This window comes from Aphis gossypii, chromosome 3 (assembly GCF_020184175.1).
Source record: "Aphis gossypii isolate Hap1 chromosome 3, ASM2018417v2, whole genome shotgun sequence".
Classification (NCBI taxonomy): domain Eukaryota; kingdom Metazoa; phylum Arthropoda; class Insecta; order Hemiptera; family Aphididae; genus Aphis; species Aphis gossypii.
Window position 1 is genome coordinate 4,493,113 of NC_065532.1, and position 23,693 is coordinate 4,516,805.

The window sequence follows — 23,693 nt, forward strand, 5'->3', positions numbered from 1 at the left end:
AAACAACTTTATAAACTATAATAATTTACTTAACTTATTACCGCGGTGTTAATATTAATTAAGTTAGTTGATTAGTGTCTTTAGATAGTTTTTAAACTTCCTAGTTTTTATTTCAAATAATATCCTTAAAGATAGTTATGGATGCATAACAAAGGCAGATCACATATTGGAAATGATTATTTCTAAACTTTCACTTTTGATACTCGTCCAACTATCTTGTGGAGACTTACATAAGTCATTACTTTGTGCTCTGGATAACGTAGTCTTACTATCCTTTCTTAATTATTCACAAAACATTTCAAAGTTATTGGCAACATTTCAGAACATATTGAACTTTTCGATGTATTGGCAAACAACTGTTGTTGTACGAAAAATGAAAATAAACTAATTTATGAGGCTAATAATATTTAGATTATTTAAAAAAAAGAAAATAATTTAATGATTTGTAATTGTTTTTTTTTTTGTATATAATTAAATATTTATTTAATTATATGAATAATTGAATGCATTAATATGATTAATATCTATGCTATTGTATATTTTTTATTACCGAATCGTTTTTTTGATAGTAATAGACAGGATAGTTTTTAATTATTTATTTTTATTTAAAGTATTTAAAACCTCATATTGCTATATTATTTTAAATCTACTCCTAAATATTTTTAAATATTTTATTTATATTAGTATTGCGGTATAAAGGGGTTTTTATTTTATTAAATAATAAGTGGTCTATTATGATGAAGGTCTTGATAATATTAATTCATTTTTAATACATTAAAAGAAACATGAAAAATAACATTCCTATTGTAAAATAGCCAATCAATATTTTATAACGTATGAAATTTCTTGAAAATAAATTATTAGTTACAATTTAAAATATTTAAATTTTATTCTTTGATTAATTAATGATTATAAATTATTTATATTAAGAAAAACTATAATTTTAATTTTAATTTTAAGTAAATACTATTTTTAATTACCATTTTATTTTAAATAGTACCTAGAATGAATATTTTTCAAATTCACTTTCATATCTACTTATTTAATTATAATTTTTTATTTCATAATGGTGATTTGTATAATATAATATTCGATAATTTTGGTCGCCAACTTTATGAAAACAACTAACTATTCAACTGTTGGTGTTTTTAATAGGTTTAATAATTGGTTTGGCAGTGATTACTTTCTTTCAATTTATTACGTGATTTGCAATTGTTAAGCAAATTTTAATGAATATTTATAATGTACCTATTTGAAAATTATATAACATAATTTCTCCGAATTGTTTAACCTCATTATACGATTGATATTTTTTCGGTACATAAATAGTCGTAAACGTATATAATTGTAAATAATATGATTTACTAGATAATTTCTTATGTTCGTATTTAGCATAAAGATTTTATTTATTTTACTAAATGTTTATTTATAAAAAATATCTAACTTTTATTCTTAAGTAGGTAGAGATACTTTTGTTTTTATTAATTGGAAGTACATTTCTTATAAGAAATTTAAGTTAGAAGAATTTGGTAATTTTAATATTCTTTATATTACTTATCATTAACGTTTTTACCAAAGCCATTATTACACTTATCATGTATACTATTTTTTGCTGTGGACTTAATGGTTGGTAAACAATAGACATTTTCATTCTATAACATTTGAAGGACGATCTACAATATTCGAATTGTATGTTGTATCAATATTTTTGATTGGATAACTAAAAAACAACTTTTATTTGATTGTATGAAATATTAGAATACATAAAAGTTAATAGTTTCGAGAATTTTTCCACAATCCACAAAGTTTATTTTATATCATATATAATTTTATTTTATTGTTTTTGTCTGTGTAATTTGTCTCAAAATATAATTGATCAAATAATCCTCATTTTCCAACCCTCAAAAAAAAAAAAAACCCGTATCATATTATATTACAAGTATACTTATCTACTTTGGTATAACGATGATGATATTTGTATTATGAGTATGATCAAACATTTTGATAATAAAAATAAAATAGAATCAAATGAATGACTCTTTGAATAGAACAATTGAGAATATATTAATACTTATTACTTTCTCTTTTTTTTTTTAAATCAGTTTTACACTTTTGCACCGTACACTTGACGTTTGTTTTACTACTGTATTATATGTGTATAATATATGTTGGCAGAGTACACTCACATTCCATTAGTGACCACGGATATATTCATTTAAAATATTTAATTTTATATCAAATAGAATTCCAGACCTCAATAATAATGTATGAATTTCGGTATAAAAACATAAATACAAACGTGTTAGGTCAATATAATTATTAGTTTTTATTTTTTACGATATTATGCATTAAGCATATTATATTATTAGACTTTGTGTAATATTTAAGTTAGGTTTTGAAAGTAAAAAATTAAAATTTTAGAGCAGATAAATTTCTATTTTTATTTTTTTGTTACTAGAATATAAATTATTTAATATAGTAAATTTATTGTTGGGCGTGAAATTGGTATATTGGTTTAATAAAACACTTAAGCTATTTTAATTTGCATGTTGAAAATAACACCATATTATAGAACACAAAACCATCTACATTTTTCTTAATTTATAAATGTAGTAAAGTAAATTTAGACACTTGCGAAAGAATAAATATTTTTGTATACACCATAATATCTGTTTTAAAACGTAGGAGTGTACTTCTCAAAATTTGCGTCTATTTGTTTGGATAGGTAGTGAATATGGTAAAGTCTATCCTATATCCAAGAATAGTTGAGCTCTTAAATTCTTACTTTCCATTAAAATAATGATCTTGGTTTTTAGTTTAACATATATAGTTAATATACCCAATACTTATTACTATTACATTAATATATTAAGAATATAATGTAATTAGTATTTTTGTTTTTTTTTATCTAAAAATTCATAATCTTTAACAATTTTAATATTTTACAGTAATAAAATATACTACAATATTAAACTATAATTATCTACTTTTATCATCATAAATACTTTTATACATAGTTTATATAAGTAGTGGTGTACCTATACGTAACTTTATTGTATATATTTGAGTTGGGGTACGGGGGTTTAAAAATATGCGTTTTATGGTATAAATATACCATTATATAAATAAAATGTCCCGAAAAAAATGTCATTCTTATATAAAAAATAATTTTAGTTGTGATTCAAGTCCTTCAAATTCGAAGTTCTAGTTACGCCAATTTGTATATAATAGTTCATAATAGTTCTATAAATTATATACGAATTGATGAGTTTATAAACTATATAGCAACTACCATCTACCTATACACTATAATAATAAGTAATAATATATATATAATATATATATATTTAATACACTACACATATGTCATTGTGACAGAAACTGAAATTATCGTAACATTGTTCTCACGGTGACAGTCTCTTCAATAACTATCATGATATTAACTGTCACGATTGCTACTATCGCTTTTTACTATCATCGTTTGGACCTGATTTTAAAGCATAATACTATCCAATTCTTATTTGTATTGCGCTGGTTTTTGATATTTTAATAATATGTAAATATTGTGAAATATGTATTGCAATGAAAAAACTATATATTTTTTTAATGAATAACAATATGTTGTATTTTCAAGCTTTTTCTAAAATAAAACGTTATTTCATGAAATGTCTTTTAAAAAGAGTTATCTGACCTCATATCCTCTCATCTGTATAGATGCTTTTGTGTATAGGTGTAATTATGTATGTATGGTGTATTTTCGAAGAGTAAATAGTAATTACTAGACTCGTGTGTTTCGAGGGTTAAGAAACATATTTAATATATAATTACACTAGGGCTGGTGGTATTTTCGGCTTATCGAAAATGGGTTGTTATACTGATATACCAAAAATAGTTTCTTGTACCAGAATATCGAAAATATCGAATAGCCAAAAATACAATATAAACCGAAATAATAATAAAAAGAAATACAATTTATTAACTTAACTAATAAATGTTTTTAATTTTATTGTATTGTGTTTTTTTTTTATTAATAATAATTAATATCTGATACAAATGTCCTTTATAGTGGATTAAAGACTTAGAACATTTAGTATGACATTTTAAGTTATTAAGAGTTAATTATTGTTTTTGATTATAATCAAATTATTTTGAAATACCGAATGATTGAAAATAACAGCCAATACTATCAAAAATACGGAATAATCGAATACAATTTGTAAATACCGAAATACTGGTATTCGTATCTCTATACCGTCAGTATACATAAAAGTTATTGGTGAGTAAATCGGATTATGGAAATATATAATAAATGCACAATATTTAAAATTGAAGATTTCTTTTTTTTTTTTATTGGTGAACGCTTTTATTATTCATCGTTTCTATTAAATTTGAAATCGGACGTATGGCTTCGGATGTAGAATGTGTGTTCCGAGAAAACACTCTTGTCATCTGCATGATTTTCGTTGCCGTAACCCGAAGAAGGACTTTTCAAAAACATGTATTTTTGCGCGAGTACATTATATTTAGGTATACACTCGAAAAGAGGGAATAAAAGCTTTCGTCCACACACGCGCACTCGCCTATACTATAAACATCATCTATATAAGATATTAATATGTTAAAAGCTACCGTATCTAGTTTGCAACTTTTCTGTAAACGTTTGCTTTGCGCTCGACAATAGATTTCGTTAAGTCTGAGCGGGTGTGTGTAGGCGACTACTTTTGTTACCACGAAAATGCTGTACATATAGCGTGTTGTTCCTGGCCATTCAATCGCAGTGCCGCAGTTCATTTTCCGTTTCAAAAGGGACCGCTATTATATAGTTGCACGCGTTCAATTTCTAATTAAAAGTTAAGCAAAAATGAACCGCGCCAGTTGTTGTTGTTGTTGTAATTCATTTTGAAAGATCTTGCGAGCTGGAGAATTTTCTAAAAACAGTTCAATTTAAGTTGTCACATAGCGTTTAAAATATGATCTCCCAGATTTCTGCGTCTGTGCTAGACCCGTTCGTTTAATTGAAAACATGCTTTTATTAAAATATACAATTAACGTATTCGGCGTAAATTTTGATTGTTTTTACTATAATGATCAAATGACTTGTGAATGCGTGGGATATACATAATAATTAATTTGTTTATTATAGTGCATAAGTTAAATATAGGCATTGCGTTGTTAGATTTTTTGTAAGCAATTCAAATTTCAACATTACTTAACGTTTAGTGTGTTTGCTTTGTCTTCAAATTATAAATGTTTTAAAGTATCTGTATTTTCAAATCATATATTAAGCGTGAGAATATGTCTAATGTCTATATTTTTATGTTATGATTTAGTAACATATTTGGTAACGAAATATTGCAAAAATAAAATAATAAAATAATTCCGTGTTGAATGTTTTTTGTGTAAATTCGATTATTTTATAATATAAATTTATGGACTATAAAGATATGTTTTAAAATTATGTATTTCACACCTGTCACTGTATATACAGTGTAATATCTACCAAGTATATTGTATTTACTTGAGCAACTGTATTCAAATTACCATTTGGAATGTAGTCCACTGGATATAATTTCAAGGTTTGGGAAAGTAAAGTCTACTTGGATAATAGTCGGATGATAAACCAACTATAGTGTTTGTATTGTTTATAATTACGGCTAGGATTTATAGATCGGTTAAGTTAGGCCTGTTTTTTTTACAACGTCCTTTAAAAAAATTGTTTTGTAATTTTTTCGAATCGCCTAATATTGATACAAATAATGATATTTTTATTTCGTATATTTTGAGAACAATGAACATTATCGCATATTTTAATTGTAAACAATAAAAATGCAAATTATAAATAGTAATGTGGAAGGTGTAAAAGATGCTAGATGTCACGACGTCATTATACGCTCCTGATTTAAATTTCTAAAAATCAGTACCTAATCTTAATGTTGACAAAATCTATAAATATTTTCTAATATATTGGAAATGTTACTAATTTATTTAAAAGTATGACCAACAAAAATTATATAATTCATTTAAAATAAAATTTGTATTCAAAAATGTATAAGTTTCTATACTTTTTCACTTATCCACCTATAATAATAGTGTGGAAATTATTGGTAAATGCATTGTATAATAATATATTATAATGCTTTTATTGTATACTTCACTATTTATATTGAATTTAAATCCTGTCGGTTATAAAATTTTTATTTTCTATTAAACATTAACTTAACATTAAATAGCAAATCCTATGCATAATACTTTCCGCATAATGTTGTTTGTGATCTAGCGTCATCTAATTCACCAACGAATTTCAATTGGGATTTCTGTTTACTAAAATCGGCGGTGTTTTGTATGCATTATTAATTATCAGTTTTGATAAATTGGTTTTACATAAAAAAATAAAATAATCAGAACGCTTGACATTTCGGAATAACCAACGTCGTTCACATTTACAGCGTGCTCATGTTGTACAAACCATGTGAAATAACATCAAATCCTGTTTTACAATGTACGTATAGACAATGTACAGTTGTCCGGCGGTGTGTTGACAATTTTTGGGGCGGTGTCCAGACAAAACAATGCAAAAAAAAAATAATGTATATGCAAACCATATTAATTCGAAAACTTCCTGTTACGATAGCTGCAGTATATCAGTTTACCTTTATATTATTACGCTTCAGATGCATGTTTGCGTTTTAGTTTGAATTTATCTCGTTACATAATGAAATCATATCGCCCACGTAACGGACGTATTATTATATTAAGAAGGCGTATTTCATTGAAACAGTATTTAGGTACCCGAATTATTTTGAGGTCACAATCGACATAACAATCTGGTTTTTGATGCTCTGGTTTTCAAAACGATCAATTATTATATGTTTTAGTTCAATGATAATTAATTTGTTTATATAACGATTTGTTATTATAATACAATATAGTGTGGTGTATGACGCTAACTATTTAAATTCATATTTTTTTAGATTAGAATATAATCTGTTTTGTTTCAAAACATTTGATATTTTAGTAAATTAATGTTTCTTATTTAATGTCAACGAATGACTTATATTTATTTTTTTAAATACGTTTCTGGTTTCTATAATTTATTTTAGTATTGAATTGATATTGTATAATTGTTTTAGGGTGTGCTTAACATAATATTATATACAAGGTACATTTTTTACAAAAAGTAGTAATTTATGTTAGGTATATTATATTAATACATTATTTAAATTAATTATTTTTATGAATTGTAACTTAGTTACTTTAGTTATCGTATTTAATTAAGGGTTTTGATAATTCGTGTAATTGGTATTTACGTTTACTTTTTACTTTTTAGTCAATTAACTGTACCTAATTTTTAAAGCCTTTTTGTGTGTACACTAATATTTTTATTAATTAATAGACATTGTATATTCATAATTATTTTATAGTTTTAGATACTGGCGCACCTCCATAATGATATGCTAATAGTGCAGAGTAGGTATTGTTTAATTAGCTTACAATATTCTTAAATAGTCCTCTAAATTTTAGACTAATGTGGTAGTTATGTTTAAAATAATTATATAAGATAAATATTCAAGGTTTAGAGGTTTATTTATTTTTTAATTTCTATTAAATTTATAAAATAAATAATTTATAGCACTTACAATTTACTTACCTACCATTATATTTGAAATGTGTAATGTGTATACTATAAATATATTATATTCATGTTGTACCTATTATGTATAGAAAATATTATATTATGCAAAAAAATATACATAACCTTGGAAAAAAATCACCATTAAATTACTGGAAAATTCACAAAATATGTATTGTAAGCAATTTTAATTAATGTGAAATAACTAATTTTCTTATAAAAATTATTATTATTTTTTTTTTACTAATATTTAAAGGAATTATTGCTAAATATGGCAGCATCTTAATATACGTGGTTATGTGGGTTTATGTATTATGTTTCTTGGGAAATGTTTAAATTAAATCTTTAGTTAATGGATAAAATACTGGCTTAATTATATTCTATTTGAGTTAAATATTATTTTTATTATACAATGTTCAACTTTATAATTTTGATGTTTGAGAATATTAAAAATATGTCCACCGAAATTACCTTCTGGAATTGTCGATTTATGTATAATGTTCTATATCCATGAATAAGAATGCATGAATGAATGTATTATAAATGTATATCATAAATGGTTTTTTATTTCTAGCTTGTATAAGTAGGTTAGGTTTATTGTTTATTGGTAGTGTATTACTTATACATATACATATATTTATATAGTATCTATGGAATTAATTATTTTTTTTTAAATTAGTTTATTTTTCAATAAATATTGGTATTTATTTAAATTTTATTAAATCCCTATCAATATATTATTATTCTGAATACAAATTTTGTTAACATTAAAATATAAATTAATATTATGAATAATTTAAAAATCATCGAAAACAGAGTCATGGATGTTTTTATTGTATAAATCGTGTAATTACAGCTAGTTTACAAAGTTTTTTTTAGTATAGGTTTGTTACACTTAAAATTATGTAGACTGAGTACAACTGAGAAAATATTTTATTTGACTTGAAAAAAAATGTTTTAAAATTATATATTTTATGTTAACATTTTTGTTCACTATGAACTATTTTATTTATTGGCGGAAAAAAAATACATCTTAAAATAAATTCGTAAACCATGATAGAATTTCACGTTACATAGAAAATTGAATTATTTGATTTATTTGTTTGGTGTTTGTTATAATTCGTAAATTATAAATATTTTTCATTTTATTGTAATTGGGAATAATAAATAGATGATTAATTAACCTTAAAATTACGGTAAAAATATTTTGTTTAAAAAAATTAAATAAAGTGATTATTGATGGTATAGTTAACCGTTATCATTAAAAGCATTTAAATTAATAAAGTATATGATAGTATTACTTCGATAGTCAGGTAATACGATCAGGAAATCGAACGCGTGCACGCAGCTGAATCGTTGCTAGGAACGAATCGGATAATAAAAATCGTATAAACACTTTAATATGTAAACAGAGCATAACAGAACAAGTGATGATGCAGTTTTGTAATATCCATATTATATATATACAATCCATATACACTGTACAATCATAGATAGGTAGATGATAGATGTAAACATGTGTTTAAACATGATTTTAAATGCTTTTTACTGCTCGTCTCCGAATTTTTTTTCGGTCTATTGAAATAATGAATTCACCGTGTTTGAAATGTATCATTTATCTATATTGATTAATATTATACAATTGAACTGTTTATTTTAATTGATTACAAATATAAATTCGTTCAACACTAGCAAAGAATTTTTGTGAATTCAAAACTGACACGTGATAGTTTAACCATTCATCAATTACTATAGTAGAGTTTAAAGTTATCAAACATAAGTTTTGAACAATAATAAAAACTGCCATTTAGAACATTTTTTTATTAGAAACATATTTTTAAATTGAAATGATATAGAATTAAAAGTTTGTGTTTTTGCGGTTTGCTGCTTGTTGAATTTAATATAGTCATATATTTTTATTTTGAACAAACTTGTTTTCCAATCGGAGTTCAAAAGACCATTTTTTAAAAATAATAAGAATTGATTTTATTATTAGGTAGATAAACATCATTATTTTATAATCACAGTAGTTAAATATTTTTTTATTTTTTCAATAAAATATTACATAAATATTTTGACACCCTGAGAATGTTATGTACAATATATTTATGCCCTTATATTATACGATATTATAGATAATTATTGACTAAACCATTCAATTTAAAAATCAATTCAGTATAAAAAATACTTTTTATTGAAATTTTACTTCGTAGATAAATTGTTTTAATAATTTTGTTAAAATATTAATTTTATAACGTATTCGAAATTAAGTTCATTATATAACTATTATTGATTCGTATTTTATTTTGAGTTACAAAATACAAACCATATTATCAAAGAGAGTAGTGTAATTATGAATATTTTTTTTTTTGTTATATTTCATTGTGTTTTAAAATTCTCAATAGTCACCTGAATTGTTGATACAATAATGGCAGGATAAAAAAAATATTGGGAAATATGTAATAATAATGATAATAATAATAATAATAATAATACCTAATCCGGTTTGACTCTCAAATATTAAATTTTAAATTTTAAAAAATTTGGGATATTCTCTAATTAATAATATTATATTTAATATTTAATAATAATTCTAGAATATAGTATATTTGATTTATGTTAATTGGCAGTAGCCCTTTTAGACGTACATTTTACTTTTGGGTTTTCAACTGGGAAATGATCTCTAAATTTAAATAAAAATTTCAAAAATAATTTTCCATTAAAAATAACTAATATGTATGCATTCTAATATAAAAATCAATATAAATATGTTGATGATTTAGAAATGTCTAATTCAGTTGGATTTTATGACTAGGTTAATAATTTTAATAATTTTTTTACATAGAAATGTTTAAAATCACGTTTGATTATAACCTTTGAAATAATCTTAAATATTTTTAGGCTGGAAGTAGTGTTAATTTTAAAATACTTTTTTGTTGATTGAAAAAATAAAATAAAACCAAAGGTTAAATTTTATTATTGAATTAGTCAAATAAATATTTTTAATTTTATTTATTATAATATACTATACTCACTCCAAATGTTTAAGTGAAGTATAGATTTTAATTTAAATATTAACTAAAATAATGTTGGTTATTGATTCACAACAGTTATTTTAGTATTTAATTTAAATTTCTCTTTATTATTTTGATACTGAGTGTTCCGTCGTAAAGGGTTAGTAATTGAAAAATTACGAGAATAAACAATTCCGATTTAAAATGTTTATAATACATTATAAATGTTAATTTATTTAAGATCCAATTACTTTGTAGAAATTGTATCCATTATGATTACCATAGTTATGTTTTAATTTTTATTTGGTTTTATAACTTAGTTTTTATTTTATTATTGTTATTTTTATGTTTACTGCCTTACTGGTTATTGTTTAACATAACAAAAAATACACTGTATAAAATATTTAATAGTTTATTACCTATGTAAGTTTTAAAAAAAATGCAGACTAGGTCTAATGTGTTTTTAAAATAGTAATTTAAACTGTTAATTTTACTATCTAAATTTTTAATTTATGAAAAGTCAATTATCTTTCTATCAATAAACCTTATTTAAAAAAATTAAAATGTGATAATTAAACTAAATATTTTTGTTTATTTTTGGAAATATGTAGCTTATACTTATACTATTGCTAACAAAGTGGTATAATATTTACAAAGTTGTTGATATGTTTACACTTATATATGGCAATTTACCATCTTCTCAGTTCTTAGTGTTGAGCAAAGGTATTTAACATCCTTTTATTTATATTTTAACAACAATTTTATTTATTTTAAAAAATACAGCTATTTATATTCTATTAAACAAATGACAAATTTATATTCCTCACGGTTCTTAACATTTTACAAAAAAATATATATACTTATATATACCTTTATTATTTAGAATTGTCTTATTTTTAAGTTAAAAAAATGCAATGAAAGGTTGTTCAAGTATTAATTACTTTCTTATATTCCTGTAATAATTGTTTTGTATTATTACTAAAAAAAAACTATGGCATTTGAAATTAAATTACTTTTAAATTACATGAATAAATTTAATTGATATCAAATATAATGGATGTGTGTTTATAGTTTGTAGTTCACACGTTAAAAATTCAAATATATATATCTACACTGAAAATTAATAATTAAAAATTGTCGACGGACATCACGACCACAACTACCACCATCACCACCACCACCACCACCGATACCACCTCCACCAATACTACCATCTTCACCACCGCCACAATATTACCGCTCTCGCTTCAGTAATATTGTGTCAACGGATGTTTGGTTTGGTTATTTTTATTATTATTATTTTTAATTAGTGCACAGAATTTGGACTAATTGCGGTCGTTTCGTGTGATTAAAGCTTTTGGTGGGATCTATTCGCGAATGGCCGACGTGGAGATATAATAACAATGGCAATAATAATAAATAAAATTGCACTGTAGCGTGATGAGACTTCCGAAAAGCCCAACGCTAATTAAAATCCCCACTGTCGCCTCCGTAAATATTCATCTTTAGAACATATTCCGGTGCTGTCGTCACTATCATCGCCGTTGCCGCCACCGTACAAAACAGGGTACAAATGGGCGATTAAATTTTTTTTGTCCTTTCTTTATGCCCCGCTGAGGAAAAGATACATGTTTTTAGATATGAACTCGAAATGGGTAATCAACAATGACCGCTGCGGTCGTTATTCAACCGCTTTTGATTAAAAAAAATAACCGTTTTAAATGCGAAAAATTATACTGTGAAGAGGACGATAACAATAAAGACGTTACGCGATAAACCCATGTCGTCATACTATTCTTTGTCTATGTATTATATTTATACTCTTTGCAATTTCATCAATTTCGAGATTAAATTTTATAAATGTTGTTAAATTTCTGCTTATAGTTTGAAGTTTATAAATATGTTTATATATTCGTATAACACGTGTCGCATACGTATAAGGTTATCGATTTTGTTGTAGTAAATTTAAAGTCCAAACGGATTGATCAGTATTTTTATTTTCTGTCATCGCTGTAACATTATATAATAATTATAAATTGTTAACTATTTCAGTGATATGTTTTTTTTTAACAGTTAATTATTCTGGTGTACTTACTACACTTTATTTCCATTACATATAATAACAATATGTATCAGTTACAGTTTTTCCTATTTGTATTTTCATTTTGATTATAAACAGTTTATATTTACCTCGTTTTCGTTGATGTCAGCATCATGTTTGTCATAAACAATAATTTTGACGTATTCCGTGTTTGTCAATTTTCATAATATTGACAGAACGGCACAAAAAACAATGATAAAATAAAATTAAGCACATCATTGAATTTTGACGAACAATATTGTAATTTATATATTGGTATTTTTAAATCTCTCCTACCTGAAAAGCATTTTGGTTGCAGGATTATCAGCATTTTTATTAACAACCCGCCATTTCTGTATAAAGAGTAGGTCCCATGAGCTTTTATCGATATAGAAATGCATTATAATTTTAAATTATTGCAATATAAAGTCGGTAGGATAGAGGTGCAAAGGTATTCTACAGTTATTTAAATTTCAACTCGAAAAGGATAATTAAGTTCTCGGGTATGGTGTCGGCTGCGTTGGGTTTGTTCGGAAATTGTGGGTAGGGGTTGATCGTTATGCTTTAAAGTTTCGCATATTATATTCAAATATAATCCTAGACAAAGGGTTTAAACACGCAAATGAATATACATGCATTCCTTCTGTTTGAGGTTGTAACATTTAATTACATTATAAACATTTATCATTTGATTATTCGTGTAACACATACCAATAATAATAGTTTTACTGAGTATCTATTAAATGTATGTATGTCAGTATAATACAGTCATAAAAATCATGTTTATATAAAAAAAGTTAATAACTTTGATATATATATATTAAATATGATTATTGATTATACACTTTGTTGTCATCAATGGTAACTTTAACTAAAATGATCGTTTATAATAATTATAGTATTTTATATTTTTGTTTTGCTTTTAACGTTTTTGATAATATAATTTATTTTAATCAACTATAAATCAAATATCGTATACAATAACGATTTTACATGGATGAATCTAACCTTGTATACAGTTATCGTTTAAATGGTCAAAATGTTTGATATTATAATGTTGACTGTATTATATTCATTGTATACGTTTTCTTTTAAATTTCTTCAAATCTTTATTTTCTGGTTCGTAATTTTTATACACAAAAACCGTTGCATTAGCGTTACGGGTCACAAATTTCATAATATATATGCGTAAGTTATGAACTTGTTTTTGTGTTCACCGAAAAAAAGTCGTTGGTTGTACATTTCAGAGTTGTTGTTATGGTTTATTGTAATGAATATTTATTTGAGTAAAAATGTGTTTGCCGCGCTTGTACACCGTACATAGCTGGTTCTTCCATGTGCCGAATACTTTGTATCTTATAGAAGGGATGAGAGGAAGTATCCGATGATCAACGATTAGAACTATTCGAAATATTTCCATTACACACATGATCCATCCAGTACTCGCACGAGGGCTTGTATATTGTCTCTAGGATATTTGAGCTGGTATTCGAAATTTAGTTGTAAAGTTAGTCATTATATAATAATATATTATATTATATATATTATCGCGTTTATATAATATTATATTGCAATATTACGACTAGAACGTCATCCGCATAACTTTATAATTAACGCGCTCTTGACGTTGTTGTATCAGGACGATAATAAAGGTGTTTGCTACTCTTGTGGTATAATTTTAGTCGGTAAAATTTCTGTTGATAAAACATGTATAAATATTTTTTGGAACATTCCTTATCGTGTAACTTATTCGTTCTCAATGTTGTACTTTTAGAAATAAATTTGAAAATCATGTTGATATACAGTATACATTATATTGTAATAAATTGATAAAATTAGTTGGATGTCATTACTCATTAGACCTACGATAGTGTACAATGAATTATATGGTAAGAATATATTGTCGATTATAATAATTTACTACAATCATCACTTTATTTTTATTATTAATTTTAGTTTAATAATAATTATGGTATAAATTGGAGAAATTATCATTTATTATAATTAATAAGTTAAAACATAATATAACTTAGTTATTTCATAATACCACGTAGTTTTATTACAATGTTATGAAATTATTAGTGTGCAGATATAATACGAATTCTTGGAATTTACCTCGTTTAAAGATTAAATAAGGTTGTTGTCGCCGTCATGGTGTTGCCCAGTAACTTTTTGTAATTACTGAACAACAAACCTGACCTCGACTTAACTTTGTAGTACACACTACACACCTTGTTTAAGCTCAACGATATGTTATAAATCGTTTAATGCTTTAAAATTGCTAAAAAGAAAAAATTGTCACTTATAATGGAGTGTAAACATTCACAATTCTCGGTTATCGCGCACTATATATTTAATATAAAAGATGCTAATCTTTTAATTTTATGGCTAAGTGATAAAATAAACTCAATATTTAGTTATTTAGTTTAAAAATTAATTAAAATTTATAATTATTATTTTAAAGCTCTTATTGGATGTAATGAATTAAAGAAAAAAAAATTGTTAATTAGAATTCTACAATAAAAGTGTGTAATTGATTTAATACGTTAAATAATTTATATTATTATAATTAATTTATAATGAGAGATTTGTGGTATGAATATATATTACTATATTAGTTATACAATTTTATGGAAAATAAATACATATAGCAAGTGTTTTTTTTTTTTTTAAATGATATATAAGCTATTTTAATAAATACAAAACTAAAGATGAAAAATAGGCAGGACCGTATTTTGATGAATTTATTGTTTCCCGTTGACTGAAACAAAATAAAGTATAACCTTTAGTTATTAAAACGGAATACGTATAGAAAAAAAGTACAGGAAGTATATTTTAATAAATTACTTTTTTATGAAAATAAAATCAATTGTTATAACTATTGCCGAGGTTTGAATACAAATGAGAGTTGACGTGACTGCAATAGTATTACGAAGGAAACAATAATAATTTCTTTCATTTTTTTTTTTAAATCTCAATTTTTTTTGAAAATCTTTGGGGAACGTGATGTTTTTATTCAATTAACGTAAGCCAAAATGTCTCTCGAGAATAACATTGAAACCTCGATACCCGTGTGAAAACATTTTCAGTATTCGGACAAGGCAGTAAATAATGTTATTTAATTAATTTAATTAATTATAAGCAAATCAACAAAAATAAAAAAAAGTTTCATTTTAAAAGTATACATGCTGATTTTTTTACCAAGTAGCACTCATTATTTCAAAATCTATTGATTTTTCAGAAAATATTTTTTTTTATACATACACAATTTCTATTTAAAAAAAAAACAAATTTTTAAAAATTATATTATTTTTATGTTTATAATTTTAAGTTTTTTTTTTAAATGCTAACATACTTTTTTAATTTTATATGCTGAAGCAAAATATTTTTCTGAGTATTTTCGAATAAATGGAGTAGATAACTAACATTTTGTGGGTAATCTCCATAATACACCATCCCACTCCGTTCACCTAAATTTTAAATACTTATCTATAATATAGTTGTAACCCATATAAACTAACGTCAGAATTTCGATTTGATGTATCGATATTCGATATACCCCGAAAAATATCCTGCTTCAGAATATGAAATTAAAAATATATGTTGTCAACAAATTAAAAAATTATAACCATAACAAATCTCAATAAATATTTTTTTTTAATTTTATTTTATTTAGACTAGAATAAATTAGTGAAAAAAAAAAATGTTTTCAAAAATTTTGAAAAAATGAGACAATATTCTTAGCCTACCTGTTGTATCCTTATGTTTGTAAAAAATACCTATTCTTTTTAAATCAAATAGCATGATATATAAATATAGTCAATAAAAAATTATGGCATTTTAAAAGCTTTCTGATTTTATGATTTGGGATAATGATAGCATTAATACCAAAGTTGGTTGAACTGCTATCAGGATATTTTATAAATACTTTTTTTTTATTGGAAAAATCGATATAAAGGTTTATTTTCTGCTATCTAAAAAAAAAAAAAACAATAATGAGGCCAACCGAAGAGGTCATTCGATTTATAGTGTTGTGTTAAGAATAAACAAATTAAATTTTATGTTTTTGTATTCAACCAAGAATTACTATTTAATATTTTATTTACATTACTATTCGTGGAAATTTTTTTAAGCATTTTTAACTACAATATTGAGTTTACGTTACATATTTTGTCAATTATAAATTAATATTTCTTGGTATAAACATAACATTATTAAAATAGGTAGAATAAAAATACTTAATTACAATTTAAGATTTTTGATTCTGATAGTAATCGGTGAACGTATTGATTTTACATTGAATGCGTGTGTATGGTTTTTTCAAATTTATTTTTGTGTCTTTCATCGCCTTTTGAAGTTTTGAAGCAGTAAAAATGCTTCAGTATGTTTTATTATAGGAAATTGAACTTAGTTGATATCTTGAGGGAGTTAAAATTATAAAACTCAGTATTTTCTTTATAATTGGCCAAAACAATAGGTATTAATAGGACATTTATGAAAAACTATAGTTTTTAATAAAATCGATTAACTTATTTGGTAGTGGCATCTAATTAAAAATCCTATTATTTGTAGAATCTTAAAACAATTCACCGTTACTTAAATAATCATTTTTTAAACTTTATAAATGTTTTATAATATAGGTATTTAGATTAATTTTAAGCTATTGCCTATTCAATTTGTATTACTTGTATTAAAATAAATAACTGTTTAAATATATTACTATTATTACTATAAGTAATACAATATAAATTTAAAACTTTGTAATATTGACTATTGACTAACAAATCAGAATTGTTTTTGGTATGAAATGATTTATCATTGAATTGAATTCTAAAATATATCCACTACCGTGACCTATACTCAATGACATACAATCGACTTCGGTTGTAGAACAGAGTGGTTACTTACTTGATTATCCTTTTTTTTTATAAATTTATGTAAAATAAATTATTTAATAATAACTTATATTTTGATATTTCTTAATATTAAAATTATACTATAGTGAGTTTAAACTTTAATTTATAATGGAATATGATATTTACCCGACTTATTTCTGCATATATATGAACATTATACATTTCATCATAAGCTTTTGCTCCGAAAACAAATTCGATGTACTAACGGTCTGACAACCCATTTGTAGTAATACGTATTTACTGTATTTTTATCTTTTAAAATACAAAACGTGTAAATACATCATCCTAGTAAATCCGAATCGGCTTATGGTTAGGTATAAATCGCTTTTCTGGTTAAAATCATTTGATCATATATATATATACTTGAGTAACGTGATCGAATCATATTTTATTAAATCAAATTTTCACACTTTGGCGTGGCGATAAGGTTAACGCGTTTGTTATTAATAGCATTTACCTGTTCGTTTTTATCTGTGCAACGTTAAATGATATTGAATTTTCGTGGGATTATTGATTTTATTTTTTAAACTTTTTTTTCTATTATTGGTGTCACAATATAGTTTTTAAATTGAAAATTGTCATCGTAGGTGGGTTTCTTTTATAAAACAACATCGATCACTACACTACGACTGCGAAGACTCACTCGTTCGATTTAGTCCCTTGGCTACAAGTCCCACGAAGGTTTGTGTTACAACGTTTTTGACAGCCACTAAATTTTTATTGCAAAATATAATATGGTTGTATAATTACGCTCAGAGGTTAAATTGGAAAAATAATTGTTTTAATAGAAACTGTTCAACTCAAACCAACTTGTAAGCCTTCATCACCTAACCATTAATCTGTAAACAAACAATTCATTGTTCGATAATGTCAGTATTATACTGGTAGTATAATAAGACTACTTATGAGCAATTCAAATATACTTTTTAGAACTTAAATCATTGTAGTTTGTTTATATTTTTTAATTATCATATAGAAATGCAAACATTTAGTATAATTGTAATAATGTATTAATAATAAGTGATTTAAATCATCAAATTGAGACTTGAGTAGTATATTTATTTTCAATTTGATAAATTCAATCACTTATTATTATTATTATATTATCAAGTACAGTCTTCTTCGTTTTAATGACAATATCTCTATTTGTGGGGAGATGTTCTAAAAATATAAAAACAAATAGTAGATGACCTTCGTTATCCTGCTTTCCTCCCACCAATTGGAACACTTATTGCACCTCGCCACGTCACACGGGTGAGGAGGGTTTTTGTGTCCGTATAGGTTTGTAGCCGTTAGGCGGACGTTTATTAATAGTTTACGGTTCGCAACTTGCCGTTTGGATTGCGTTAATATAGATAAATGGAAGCAAACGTGTTTTCGACTTAATTGACTGAATACATTTTCGGATTCAATAATACGATTTTTAACCGTTTCATTATTTACCACCGCCCCACTGGTCTGACGCATCCACATCCTTCGATCGTGTCGTTTGACGGCAATCAGTAGTGTAAACCTCTGTTAGAATTCCGTCCCTTTCTTCCTCGTCTACCGTAAACGCACGTTAACGCGTATATATACACCAGCATAGTGTCATAATTAGCGACGTCCGTCGTGTTTCGTCGTTGGGCCTGAACGTTTGTTTACATTTTGTGCTTCTGTACCTATTGTTTTTTCACCTTTTCGCTTATTATTTGTTTTTACTGTTCGCTGCACGACATCGTTTTCCGTTTCGCACACTTCCGCAACCAACGAGCTGCTCTTTTACGTCTGTATAATATATTATTTCGCTTGCTGTTTGTATTTATGTTTAGATGATTCGTTGATATCGTTGAGCCCATACACTGCCGACCATTTATTTCTTATGTACACAGACCAGTTATTTTGAGAATTTAACAAAAGATTTATTTATTACTCATAAAACGATATTGATATACATTATTTTTAAAATATTGAACAGTATTTTAACTTTTTTTACCTTTTACGAATCCGTTTTTTTTTTTATTATTTTTCTATCTCCAAGTGTTTCGATAATATAATGACAAAGCCTCGGGTTATTCTCCGCGGTGTATTCGTAGTTTCATTAGTGACTATACTCATATGATTGTATATTATTCATATTTCAGATATTTTACGTTTTTTAATGAGATTTTCCTGATAAATGTTACTATTGTTTACATTTATCTCTTTTAACTTGTTCCCAATATTAATAAAGATAATACCGCATTATAACTGTTCATTATTATTTCCGATTATAATAAGTTTGTATTGTATAAGTTATTATTATATGTTGTTATATGCCAATTAAATTCGTTATGTATGGATATCATTAGTTTGAGGTTTTTTGGTAAAGTTCTAAAATCCCTTTCCATATAAATTTTTGCAGTATATGTATATATATTTCATTGTTGCGTCGTTAGTTTTGTTTTCTTCACCCAAAATTGTTACAGGAAGTCCGAAATGATATCGATGTATTATTATTCATATAACTTTTGTCTGAAAAGCGTTGACCGAAACGCTAACAACTCGACCCGGAAAAAAAATAAAACGAAAAAAATTTTTTTTTTCAAATTATATTTCATATTATAAATAATATTATATATTAGTTTATTACATATTATTATATTATGTACATATCGTCGAACCAGATTTTTCTTCTTCCACAACATGCTTTATGCATGCTATGTTTGTTGCATACGTCATGTTCATCATCCTGGTCATTATGTCATTTAATAAATTCAACATTTAAAGCGAAAGTAGTCTTTAGCTTTCACACTATGACAGTAAACTAATATTTAGTTTAATTTATGCACTTCCTTTAGACAAGTTATCTTTTTATTACTTAAAATTGAGGACGAAAAATATCAAAATTAAAGTCGACTTCTTGCTATTAAACCCATTTGTAAATTTACTTATTATTTTTATTTAAACCTTTCATTATAACTTTTATAATTTATGTATTTATTATAAATAGAATTGTTGAAAACATATCACTTTAGGTACATCCTATACAATTTTACAATTGTGAAACTAAAATCGTTTAATTTACTAAATTATAATTTTATTAGAGTTGTTAGATACATTTTTATATAAGCATAGACATTATATAATATGTAAAACTCTAAATATTTAGTATTTGTGACAGTTAAAAGAAAAAGACAAATTTATTGTAAAGCTTAAACTAAAAGTGAAAATATCTATATAGTTGTTTATTAATATTGATTTATAAATTGTATTAAAAAAAAAGGATAGATGATATCATTTTCAAAGTAATGTTGTTTTTATTCAAAACACTTATCGGTGATAATTATAATTCAGAACCTTAATATTTCAATATAAAATGTTTATAAAGTATAATTAACGATATCTATCATTGGATTCAAATTCAACACATCCATTATAGTGACCTATCTACTCTTTGTCCGAGGTCCACTCGATACCGCCTACACCCAAAGAAAAATCATTAGTAATATTGATCATGCAAAATTGTTGACTGCCAACAAAGCAAACACTGTGAATTTGACAAAATCTTTTTTAAATTAACTTAGATAATTGTTGAATTAATTATATTTTTGTCACTTCGATAAAAATGTATTATCAAGAAAAGAATAATGTATAATATTATTATTGAATCGACAATACTATTTATAGATTATTATATTATATTTATAAACAGTATACACACAGTATATACAACCAATATGAAAGGGACAACAATATTTTTTTTAGATTGAAAAGATTATTGTTATATTAATAATATGACTTATCAATCAACCGCGATTATTATATTGTTCTATTCATCAGCTACACATGCTTTATTTAATCGTTTAAAGTGCTTTAAGTGTTTAAACACAATTATTTTGAAGTTGCGAGAATTCTTTTTTGTTATTTGAAAATCGATCATCGGGATCAGGCGAAAGGTAAGTATAACTTAATTTAAACAATAAGTATGATTTGTTATATTTGTAAGTCATCTATTAAAGGATGGTTACCAGCATTAGTGGCTCACTATAAAGTGTTCCACATGCTTAAGCCTGACAGTAATTACACTTGTTGTGAAGACTCGTGCAATCAATCATTCGGTAACTTGTCATCTTTTAAAAGGCACGTGAATAAAAAACATATGGAAATGGTACCTCCTAGCAATATCTCAATTGTGCCAGAAAATCAAAAAAATGTTACAAATAATGCAATTTTAAGTAGTGATATGATGATTTCTGAGGACCACGGTGTTAATGTTTTCAATAGTGTTACTATAATTAATGAATTTAATTTCGAAAATTCTGTCAAACAACTTTATGAATCTACCGTGCAGTTTATTTTGAGTCTTTACAATAATAATAATTTTAATAATAGTGATGTCATTAATATACAGACTGGAATAAAGGATAATATTTTAAAACCAATGGCATCAATTTTAAATAATGTAGTAAAAATTGAAATCCAAGATCCTATTAAACTTTCTAAATTTAATAACCTTGAATCAGTAATTAAAGACCCTTTTCTGTATTGTAGCACTGAGTATTGCTTGATACGTTGGTTAAATGCAGAAAAAAAACTGCTCACAAGTATACAACAATTTACAATTAATAATGAGATGTGTGCTGTTAATATTGGGGGTACTCTTAATTATAGTGAACATTCAACTAAAGGTGTTCTAATGCCTTTAAAATTTCAATTTAAAAATTTTTTTGAACATGGTGACAATTAAAAAATATGAAAAATAGAGTAGAGAGTCTCAGAACAGATAATAGTACTATTTCTAATTTTGTACAAGGTAAATTATGGCAAAGTAAAATAAGGCAGTTTGAAGGAAGGTTAGTTTTTCCATACTTCTTATATATTGATGATGTAGAAATTAACAATCCACTATCATCACATGCTGGTTTTCAATCAATCTCTGCTATTTATTATAGCTTTCCCCTTGTTGAAAATAACTCTAAACTATCAAACATTTTTTTAGCAGCATTAATTAAAGCAACTGATATAAAAGAGTTTGGTAATGATGCTTGTTTACTAGAGTTAATAAATGAGATGAACAGTATAGAAAAAGAAGGTGTTAGTATTTCTACTGAATTTGGTAATATACAAATTCATTTTGTGCTTGGTTTAGTATTAGGAGATAACTTGGGCCTAAATAGTTTACTAGAGTTTAGTAAATCATTTTCTGCTAATTACTATTGTAGGTTTTGCAAATCACACAAGTTAGTTTCCCATAATCTATGTGAAGAAAATAGTGCATCTATGCGTACTATAGAAAATTATGCAGAAGATGTAGCTTTAAATAATTTTAGCGAAACTGGTATTTATAAAGAATCAATACTAAATAAGTTAAATAGTTTTCATGTGACACAAAATTATGTTGTTGATATCATGCATGACATTTTTGAGGGTGTTTGTCATTATAATTTGTGTCATATAATTAAGTACTATATTGACTTACAGATATTCTCTTTGGAAACATTAAACCTAAGAAAAAAAAATTTCAACTATGGACCACTTGAAAGTGGAAATTTGTCTCCCGAAATCACAGAGCTACATTTAAGTAAATTTCGTTTAAAAATGACAGCAAGGGAGATGATGACATTTGTCCATTATTTTTCACTTATGATAGGGGATTTAATACCCATATATGATGAAGTTTGGAATTTTTACTTGGTTTTTATTAAAATAATTGATATTCTTTTATCATACAAGTATACTGAAAGTACAATATCATATTTAAAACAATTAATAAGCCAACATAATTCTATGTATACACATTTTTTTAATGATACGTTAAAACCAAAACATCATTTTCTAATTCACTATCCTTCTATTATTGAACAATCTGGACCACCTAGGCATTACTGGTGTTTTAGATTTGAGGGTAAACATAAAGAATTGAAGATGTATGCTCGTACAACATCTTCTAGAAAAAATATAACTTTAACTCTTGCAAAAAAATTTCAGTTTAAGTTTGCTCACATTATTTTACAGCCCCCTACACCAAATGTTTCATTAAAACACAAACATTTGACAAATAGCATACCTATAGATAGACAAATGATTTATAA

The 23,693-nt window shown here is 25.1% G+C and overlaps 1 protein-coding gene across 2 annotated transcripts in view; it reads left to right on the forward strand.

Annotated features, from left to right (window-relative positions):
- Window positions 1-23,693, forward strand: part of LOC114120060 (furin-like protease 2) — a 139,276-nt gene that overhangs the window by 23,994 nt on the left and 91,589 nt on the right. The window lies entirely within an intron of this gene.